Raw genomic sequence first — 9,893 nt, 5'->3', positions numbered from 1 at the left:
ACCACCACCTCCACCCACTCTCCCACATCCCCGACTTTCACCACGACTTATCTCTTTTTCTCTTACTGGATATAATTAAAAGAAAAAAAAAAAAACAACAAATTTAATTTACAAAAAGGCAAGATAATATTCTTATCCACCGAACCAAACGCAGTCTTGAGCGCAGCCTCGGCGAGCGAAACCGTGTGCGACTCAAATGTGTAGCTTCGGTTTCGATTTTGTTTTGCACAGTCTGTCGTCATCGTGCGAGTAGTTCTGCACTGTGCCAAGCTGAATGTAACGGTAGCATCCGAATAAAAAAACAAAAAAAACAAACATCTTAAACAAAAAAAAAAAAAGAAAGGAGACCCTACCAAGAGAAATAGCTTGACCCTATAGGCTAACCTCTGTACATTTCACGATTACTATTATTGGTTGTTAACCACACTTTTCTCTGGCTAGATTTTACATGCTTCTTTAAGGAAAAAAAACTACAAAAAAACTGTACGGTTTTGAATTGACTAGGTGGCGTTGAGCACTACTGTTCTGTCCCGTCTTGTTGTACAGATGTAAAATTGGCACTACTGCACAAGCCTCCCTGGAGAGAAAGCTGAATGGAAATCAGGGAACAGCTGAAGAGAAGGATTAAAAAAAAATGACAGCCAAGACGTGCGACAGTGTACTGTAGTATGTATTTAACTAAATACCTGTGGAGGCCAATTGTTTTTATCATTAAGTTAAAATAAAACCTATACTCGTTATTGGTGACTTCATGCGAAGGATGTAAAGAATGTAGGAAAGAAGGAAAGAGGAGGATGATCCGGTTGTCAAAACAAACTTCCACCTTTTTTAGCATAGCCTATGCTAAGTAGCTAAATGTACTGTTTTTACTCCTCTCAGTGGTTGATAATGCTGTGTTAATGGACGCTATTTATATCTCTGCGCATTGGAGCACATAGTCTGCAGGCATATAGACTGAGATAGCACACACAATGCTTGTCCTGTCCTAGCTGGGTCGCTGTCACTCATCCCCATTCACTCGGATATTCAGGATCTTTTTGTTTTTTGTTTTTTAGTTGTAAACCTAACCTGTCAGGAACTGTTTGATCCCTGCCGTATCACGATATCTATCTATCAAGGGTGCCTCGCTTCGATATATATTTTATTTTTGTCTTCCCTCCCACACCCCTTTTTTTTTGTGGTTTCTTCAAAGATTTTGGACCTGTAACTGTACGTGCCCCTTTGGTTGTAAATTTGCAGAAAGCAATGTGTTTTGCTGGGTTTTATGTACTGTATCTTTTCATTGTTCCATAGATCACGTAGATGCATATTTAGAGGGGAACGGCGGGCAGGGGGGTAGGGTGTCAGACGATGGGTCAGACCCTTGCCGCTGATCAACCAGTCAGGAGAGCAGGGTCTGTAATTGCACAAAAATTTTCTGTCATCATCTGGAGGAAGGGTTTATTTAACTATATCTAGTGAGGGGTGTAGGATTTATTTTGTGTTCTGTTGTCTCTGTTGTAATTTTTTAGTTTTCTTCATGATTTATTTTCTTTTTAATTCCCACCGCAGTTTTTTTTTCTTTTGTTTCGTTCTTAACCCTGTGAAGCCCCAGTGCATTGGCGAAGATCTTGTTGTGATTGTAACCCCTGCATGAGAACACTAACATCTTGTGCAAGTGCAATATACTGTAAAATACACTGTATATCAGTCGACTGGCAGGTGTGATCAGGGTGTCTAAGCAGCAGTGGTAATTCTGCCGTACGAAGTCAAAGCCCTGCCCCTCTTCTCTGTTAGCTTCGGTTTCACTAACTTGGTGTATTGACGGCTTCTTTTGTTGCTGTTTCTGAAGAGCTGAAATCTTTTTCTGCCAATATTCAGAGATTAATGGGTATCTACTGATGTACTGGGCAGTAAACTCCCTGTAAGATGTCAATATGGTAAAACTTTACTATTGAGTACAGTATTAGTTAAGAATAAACATATATATTTCACTTTTTAGACAGATAAATTAAAGAAACCTGTTGCAAAAAAAAGCATTTTTGGCTGATACTAGTGAAACAAATCTAGCTTGAAAAGGGGGATGGGAGTTTGGCTTTCTCTAGTAGGATGTCATACTAAAACCTGTCGTCTTGTAACAGGAAAGTTAGGTTTAATAGCACTTCTTCACAATATCTGCACTCAGAAAAACACTCCATATGTGGCTGTTTTTGACTGGAGGAAAAAAGACGTTTCCAATGTCCTGTAAATGGAACCGTTTGTTGACAGCAAATAATTTAAATGGTAAAAACTACTTTCTACAGACTGCCGGGAGGAGTAGCTCCCACGCATCTATGACAGGACAGTGTTTGGTGTCTATCGAGATGGTTTATTCCCTCTGTGTTATCTTCTAGATTAGTTAAGCCTTTGCAGCATGGACCTCAAAATGTTTATCCTTTGACCTTCCACCAAAACTTGATTTGAAATGGGGAAAAACGGTTAAATACAAACGGCAAAGAATATTTGTGGTGTTTTCCTAAATTGAAATGAGTTTTGCATTAATTCTAAATTTGAAAAAACAAAAGTGAATCCACTTTTTTTTTATTACTGTGTAATAGTTGGTCAGTTTTTAAAGGACAGTTTTGAGGATCCATCAGTGGACAAGGTACTGGATCATTCCTGGAGAACTGGGGCACAAATAGCAGGGCTCTGATATGGACAGAGATGGGAAGTTAATGAGATCACAGTTTTGGATTGACTGCATGATGTAAATGTATGTGTGATTAAATAATTATGAGAAAACTCTTCTACCCCTCTGTCCTTCTTGTGTTTGGCTAAGATTTACTAATTGTTTTTGCAAACAAATTATGAGTCATTTAATGCTGGATTTTTGTCATGCTCACAAATGTATTTTCTGTCTTTTTGATAATGTTAATGTAGAAAAGTTAATTTATTAATAAGCACTATATAACCAGTATTGATGCATACATTTGGTCTGTTCTTCATGGTTTGGGTTAGGCCCCTTGAAATCTGCTACCACTCTTCTGAGACTGCACCATTTATAGAGGGTTTAGAAGCTGTGATTAAAGGCTCTATTGCTGGTTAATAAAGCAGTTGATAATTATTTATAGATCAGTTATGAGTCATTAATAAGAACCACTGTTGGGTTGTGAAAAATCTGTGTGTCTGAGAACTATTTTATTCACTAGAAAGACCTCTCAATTGGACTGTTTGACCACTTCTTAAAAAGAGCTGCTAGACATCTGGACCAAAATCCATTTATAGACTGCTCATTAACATTTGACAATGATGTATTAAAATTCATAGGTGACTAACTTTTGCTGATGACTCATTACAAATTAAGGTGCTCATTTCCCTTTACTGATGGCTTACTAACATTGAAAACCAAAAAGCAAACGCAGGCTTGCTGGCTCACTAGCAAACTTTGAAACTGAAGAAAGACTCTTTTTTTTTATATCAACAAAATATATAATTTGCCTAGGGGTGCCCAAACCTTGGCCTACAACTGCAGTTATGTCAAAATAAAAATAGATCACAGTTTCACTACATCTGCATTCTCAGAACAGTCATCAAAAGTAAATCATCAGTAGAGAAAACCTGGAAAAACAAATATCTAGAAAAGTGTTATTGTACTTCTTTGCAGTTGTACTGCAGCAGCCAGAACTGTTAAGTGTTTCCAAATTTTTGGATTGAAAGTATGAAGGACAAAAATGACATAAGTATAAATAAACAAATAAACAAATAAATGCTGAAATAAATAAATAAATGCAAAATAAAAAAATGTTGGTAATAAAAGAAATACAATTTCTGTATTTTTCCATTTATTGATTAATTTATTAATTAATGCATTTCTACATTTATTTTTTCTATTTATACTTCGTCACTTTTTGTCCTACATAGCAAGTTGATAATTGCAATGTAGTTGTATCTCCACCACATTACCGCCAGGTGACGCTAGTTCCCAGTTTGAATCCTGAACACCTGCGGGCTAGGACCATAGAGCAGAAATTAGGCTAGAGTACTCACTCTGAATGTTTTTTCCGCTCAATAAAAACTTTGCGCTGCTTTTAATGGGTTGATGCTGGTTTACGCTGACTAAACATATTTAGATAGACATTAAATGTGTGTTGGTTAACACGAGCTAACGGTTGTCAGTTAGAGTTAACAGTTAAATTAAATGGTTTTTGTTTAGTTGCTTGACATTTTGATTCATACCGTGGTTGCTATGGTAACGCCAACGTTTACTCGGGGTATGTACCGACCGGAAAGCGAGTCAGAGTTTCTCCTGGAAAAAAAGTAGAGTAATGCATCATTCTCCATAGACGGTCTTCGCTTGAAGGTAGTTGCCAAAGTTATGAGGGCAGGCGTGAGTCCACGGGAACGAGCACTACTGTGGATTATTACACCGGCCTGGGAAGAAGAGGAGAGACGGGAGCACTGCCGTCTGACTTAACCTGACAAGTGGAGAACTATTTTCACACGGTTGGTCGGTCGACAGGAAAGTTTACGGGAATTTAACCTCACCCAGGAGTGTGTTTCCTTTTCCCCACGGACTGTCTCACTCCCGCAGAGAAGGTAGGTGAAGGTGCGACGGTGTTTGGGACACTAAGGAATGTTTTAGCCAGAAAGCTAATTAGCTAGCTAACGTTAGCGACAGATTAGCTCCACTACAGACGCCCTGCCAAGAACTTTATGTTAAGATCATAAAATGTGACTATAGTTGGTGATATGTAAGATTTGATTTTTGCATCCTTATCGAAAGTGTACATAAGTAAACACGAAGCTAATAAAGTTAAGAGAAAAGCTTTACAAATATCAGGAATTGTACAGTTAATCCGTTTAGGAATACTTCCTATTCCTAAAGCATAAAAAAATAAACACCGGATAAAGCCTGGCAGAGGTGTATTTATTCTCCCATAAAGTTGCTGTTAAGCCGCTGGCTGACCAAGATAAAAATGTTACAGCGAATACTTGGTTGTGGGTGAACTTCCTGAGCTGTCAGCAGTGAAATTACACTGTCATGGTGCAGCAATCCTGCTGTTCACAGAGCAGGTGAAATGTCATTTTTACCCTTTGAACTTGATAAAGAAACAACGTGTTTTACAGTCAGTATTACAGGTTTGAATGTCACAGTTTTCGGTCTAAATAGTATAAATCAGAGGACAGATACTGTTGATTCATGTCTGTGCAGATTTTTCAATTAGCTGACCCGTAATTTAGCCCACAGCAATAAATTATAACCCCAAAGTGAGTGACAACAACTCAAAGTAAAGGACAGCAATCTTGATGGTCGATTCATAATTTAATTAATTAAGCTAAAAATGCCAAACATTTGATTATGAAATATGAGGATTAGCTCTGTTGTGAATAGAATATCTCTGTGTTTGTGACTTTTGTTGGGGAAAAATAAAGCAATTTGAAGATTTCAGAGCATGTTTTGTGACATTTTATAGACTTGTCAAGTCATTAAAGGAAAAAATAATATATACCCTTATTTGAAACTCTAAATTTGATTATTAAAACCGTTATGTGTAAGTTCTCTGTTGATTAAATCATCCTCAAGTTGTTTGTAAACCATAAATCACACCATTCCCCACATGTTTGTGATACAGCTGGTAGCTGGTGAACTGGTTTATTTACCAGTAAGTGTGAGGGGAAAGATTTACTGGTTGTTGGAGGATGATGTCATAATGAATTGCATTTTCCCCTGCCTGCTCTCATTCCTACTGTGGGTGCCCTACCTGCCTTTAAACATGTCCTTTTTGTGTCTTATTTATGTTGTGTGCTCTCATGTCTCTCCTTTGAAGATACCCACAATAAGTGAGCTGTAGCTGTGGTTAGTTGAAGTGCGACAGATTGTGGTTGTGACAGTGGCAGGGGACCTTGGGGAGTTGAGTTCGAGGAAAGTTGTGGTGAGAGGAGCCTAACTGGGACAGCCTGTGCTGAATTCAAGCTGTTCAGGGCAATGTGGACCTATATTTGGCGTGGATGCATGTGAAGGTCGCAGTGCACTGTTTGAGTGCTTCTGCTTGTTCCTCATGAAAAAAATTGTTCATCAGTTTCACTATATTAAAGGGTGGGTGCCCCGGTTGGGTGCCCCCCCCCCCGGTTTACTGAGCCATGCAGATAGTTTTATTTATTTATTTTAGATGTTTTTGTCTATGAGATGTCTGCTGCCACCCCAATATATTGGAGGTGGAAGGTAGAAGCTTTTACCAAGTTGGTATGGCAAACTTGTTGGCAAACATTTGGTTATTTACACATCCAGCAGTTACGGAGCAACTTTATCATTCATTTGGACCTATGTTTTTAGGTACCTGGCAAATGTAAGTCCAATAATCACTCTCTATGAGCTCTGATTTTGCTCTCCACTCACTCCTGGGGGGGAATACCTGGCTCTTAAGCTGCTAAATTGTGCACTATATTCACTAGCTAGTTGCTAATTGTGTCTGTCTACCTGTCAACCTACAGAGCAGTTAGTGTCTAGTGGGTTTTTTATTAAACTAAAAACAGCTGCCTGCTGTGGCCCAAACAACTCTATGTGAGCGTTGAGAGTGAACCAAAGAAGTAAGGTAATGGGTGGGCAGTTAAACATAGGGTGGAAACTAGCTGTAAATCTCTGTAAAGCTGAGATTTGGGTGACCACATTGTCACATTGTTTTCACATTGTCTTTTGATTTTGTTATAGAAAATATCTATTATAGTCGCTTTAAAGGCAAGAAACTTGACAACAGTTCAATCATAGCTCTATTTCTGAAAAGTTAACATATAGCCCTCAGCAGTACTATGTGAATAGTGAGGCTGATATCTCCCCAACATCCTTTCCCTTCACTTTAAATGTCTCCACAATGTGAAAGAAATTTTCTCCCTATGATGAAAATAACTCTTTCAAAGTAATCACTGGCCACCCACTCCAGATAGAAACGGTCTGGCTAACAAGAGTCATGTGAGAGCTGATGCAGAGTAATACCTCTGCTGCCTCACTTGTCTCTGTTGTCCATGTCAACATTTCATGCTTTTTCAGTGAAAACCCCTTTCTAAGGTGCTGTTTTCTGACTTGCTGAGGCGGGAGAAAATGGAAGGGTGTGTTTCCTACATGTGCTGACAACAACAGATTTTTCAACGCAGATCAGTCCCAGACACATCTCCTCTGTCTTCCTGACACTCCCAACACATCAACCAAGGCCCTGTCTTCATGTCCGTGTACCTCAGGATGGTTTCATCCTTCCTACTCAATCATCCACCCCCAAACACCCCCTTGTAAATCTTATTACCATCACATTAAATTAAGGTGCTTCCTCTGATTTTGCTGATTGGACTCTGAGAAGATTTGTGCTGTCTGCTAAATGGCACTGCTGATTCTGACGTTTAATCTAGAGTGGGATAAGTGAAAGAGACAACAGCCCCTAGGTACTTAACCTTTTAAATGCTTTTCAGTATGAAGAATGAGAGTACTCAGGAAGTCTTAATTAATCTGTGTTATTTGTAGACTTGCCTACCTTAAGTCATTTGGATAATGGCTTTTTCTGAGCATAGTTTTCCATTAATCCAAGGATTTTATTTGGAAAGAGCCTTATTTTTCTGATGAGAAGGGAGGAGGGACAAGATTGTTAAAAGATAACTGATGCTTCATTGGTTCAAAAATGATGAGGCTGTTTTCATCATTGATCAGTCTCAAACACTGACTTGTTTGCTCTGTAAATGGCAGAAAAGTTCTTATCCTCAAATGTCTTGTTTTGCCAGACCTACAGTACAAAATCCAAAAATATTCAGTTTACAGTTTTGGTTTTTACTTTAAAATAGTTACAATAATAGTATTATATAACAGCTGTTGCAGCTTGTTGCATTTATGTTTACATATGAGCTGTAATTGCATGGGACATTTGTCAACATTGTGTAAAAAAAAGTTTAAAATGTTTTAATTTTGCAAGTCGTTTTAGATTTAGTTGACTGAATCCACAGCTGTCAGAATGGTTGGTGATTTACCCTGAAAACTTTGGCAGGATATTAAAGGCAAGTGAAGAGTGAAAAGAACAACCAAGGGAAACATTGTGCAAGGAAGACAGGAAATTAACTCTTGTCTAACTGCTGCAGTGACATAAGTCCCAGACTTTCCAAACCACTTTGACAAATTTACCAGCCAGGTAATTTCTCTAGAACTCAGCCACTGAAGAATGTGCAGCTAGAGAAAGTATTTACTCTTAGTTATTGCTCCCAGAAATGGAGAAATACAGGAAAGATAGGGCCGAACTTGTTCCAGGCAAACCACAGGGTTCTCGTATGAAGTGCATCACAGTGACCGAACTGGAGCATTCAGCATAGCAGATTGCACAGATAAAATCTCACACCTACTGTAGATGAAGTGAGTGCAGGCCGGTTCAAAATGGTAAAAAATGCTCCTCATTGTTTTCATTGAAACTTGATCATTATTACAGTATTTATCAAAGCTGTTAGCCTTGATGATTTAAGGAAAATAAGTATTTTCCTGCACTTGCATTGTGGTTTTTGGCTTCAGTTATATATCTGATTTCATTTTGTGCATATTTTTTTATGATTACTCTGCCTCATTGTATTTCTTTTTCTTTAATATTTTGTGTCCTGTTTGTACAATAAACTTATTTGAAAACTATTATAAATTAGGCTATTTATTGAGTAAATATTACTAGAGTTGCATTGATTAGTTGGTTAATCAATTGTTATTGTTATTTTCAGCCTCTTAAATATTAATATTTTCTAACTTTTTCTGTTTTGTATCACAGTAAACTGAATATCTTTGGGTTTTGGACTTTTGGTTGGACTAGAGAAGACATATTAAAACATCACCTTGTACTGTGGGATGTAGTTTTCTTTTTCTTTCTAGATATATTTTCTAGTTGAGGGAATAACCTGCAGATTAATAATAAGGAAAATAATCATTAGTTACTTGTTGTTTGTGGTGCTCTGGAGCCCAAATGTCTTCAGTGCAAGGATTAGATGGAAATAGAAGAAACTGTCTTCTTCCTGTCAGGCCAGCCGGCTGAATTAGCAGGTCACAGGTTAAATAGGAAGGCTGCCAGTTCTTGTCATGACACGGCCCTCACCCAGTCTAATGCATCGTTAGTCAGCTGTACTCTGTGTGTATTGTTACTGTGAGCTGTGAATTAGCATGTGAGGCAGTTCATTTGGCTAATGGATGGTCTGAGCAGCTGATAGATTTGGTGAGATTTCCCTCAGTGCCTGTTAGCCTGAACCAAAGAGCTAATCCACGTTGATATTATCCCTCCGCTCACTGCATCAGGAGTAATCCAGGTGCTGTTGGCGTAATCACGACTGATCACAGATCTTTATTAAGCTAATGCACCACCGAAAGTATGCCAAAGAAATGCTAGATAGTGGCTGCCTAACCCCTGTTTACCGTTCAGATGCCACCTTTATGGTTTTAAACTTGATGGTTGTAAAAGCGTGTAGCTCATGTTGCTTTATGTGTTTGTAATGTGGATGCTTCCCATGCAATGCTAATTATAGATTACGAACAGTTTGGTAAAATAATTGTCTGAAAATCTGCTTCCCAAATAGATCCATCAGGATGTTGTCTGTGTGACGACCACACTGACTTGGCAGTGGAAGTTATTTGTAGTGTGGTTGGTTTGGTGCCAAGTCGGCAGCAGTGGGGTTGGGCTGAAAAAGTGATGTGACTGGAATCTGCTGATAGAAGTCATCATGTGTCATTGTGTGTATCATGAAAATAAAACCAAAATAAATCTTGGTTTTCAAGGCAATAGTTACACTGGATGTGACTCACTGATGACTGTCACTGTAATATCCCTCTAACTGCTACTGACGTAATATCCTGCCACCTCATCTAGATCGGACGAGGCTCACACCGCACCACCAGTGGGTTGTTGCTCAGCTGGGGTTAAAAATCTACAGAAACT

The 9,893-nt window shown here is 38.5% G+C and overlaps 1 protein-coding gene across 8 annotated transcripts in view; it reads left to right on the top strand.

Annotated features, from left to right (window-relative positions):
* Positions 1-4,329: 4,329 nt before the first annotated feature.
* The window catches only part of LOC111668439 (rho GTPase-activating protein 12-like), a 57,942-nt gene continuing 52,378 nt past the window's right edge, over positions 4,330-9,893 (top strand). For 3 of the 8 annotated variants that reach the window (XM_087178802.1, XM_023424511.2, XM_087178799.1), the window contains exon 1: positions 4,333-4,554. The gene's annotated coding sequence lies outside the window, so the exon portion shown is untranslated. Of the gene's footprint in view, positions 4,555-9,893 lie in introns of all 8 variants that reach the window. The other 5 variants (XM_087178800.1, XM_023424507.2, XM_087178801.1 and 2 more) reach the window with 3 other exon arrangements.

This window comes from Seriola lalandi, unplaced genomic scaffold (assembly GCF_002814215.2).
Source record: "Seriola lalandi dorsalis isolate HSWRI2012SDOR001 ecotype SW California unplaced genomic scaffold, Sedor1 jcf7180002054736, whole genome shotgun sequence".
NCBI lineage: Eukaryota > Metazoa > Chordata > Actinopteri > Carangiformes > Carangidae > Seriola > Seriola lalandi.
This window is presented reverse-complemented; position numbering and strand designations above follow the sequence as displayed.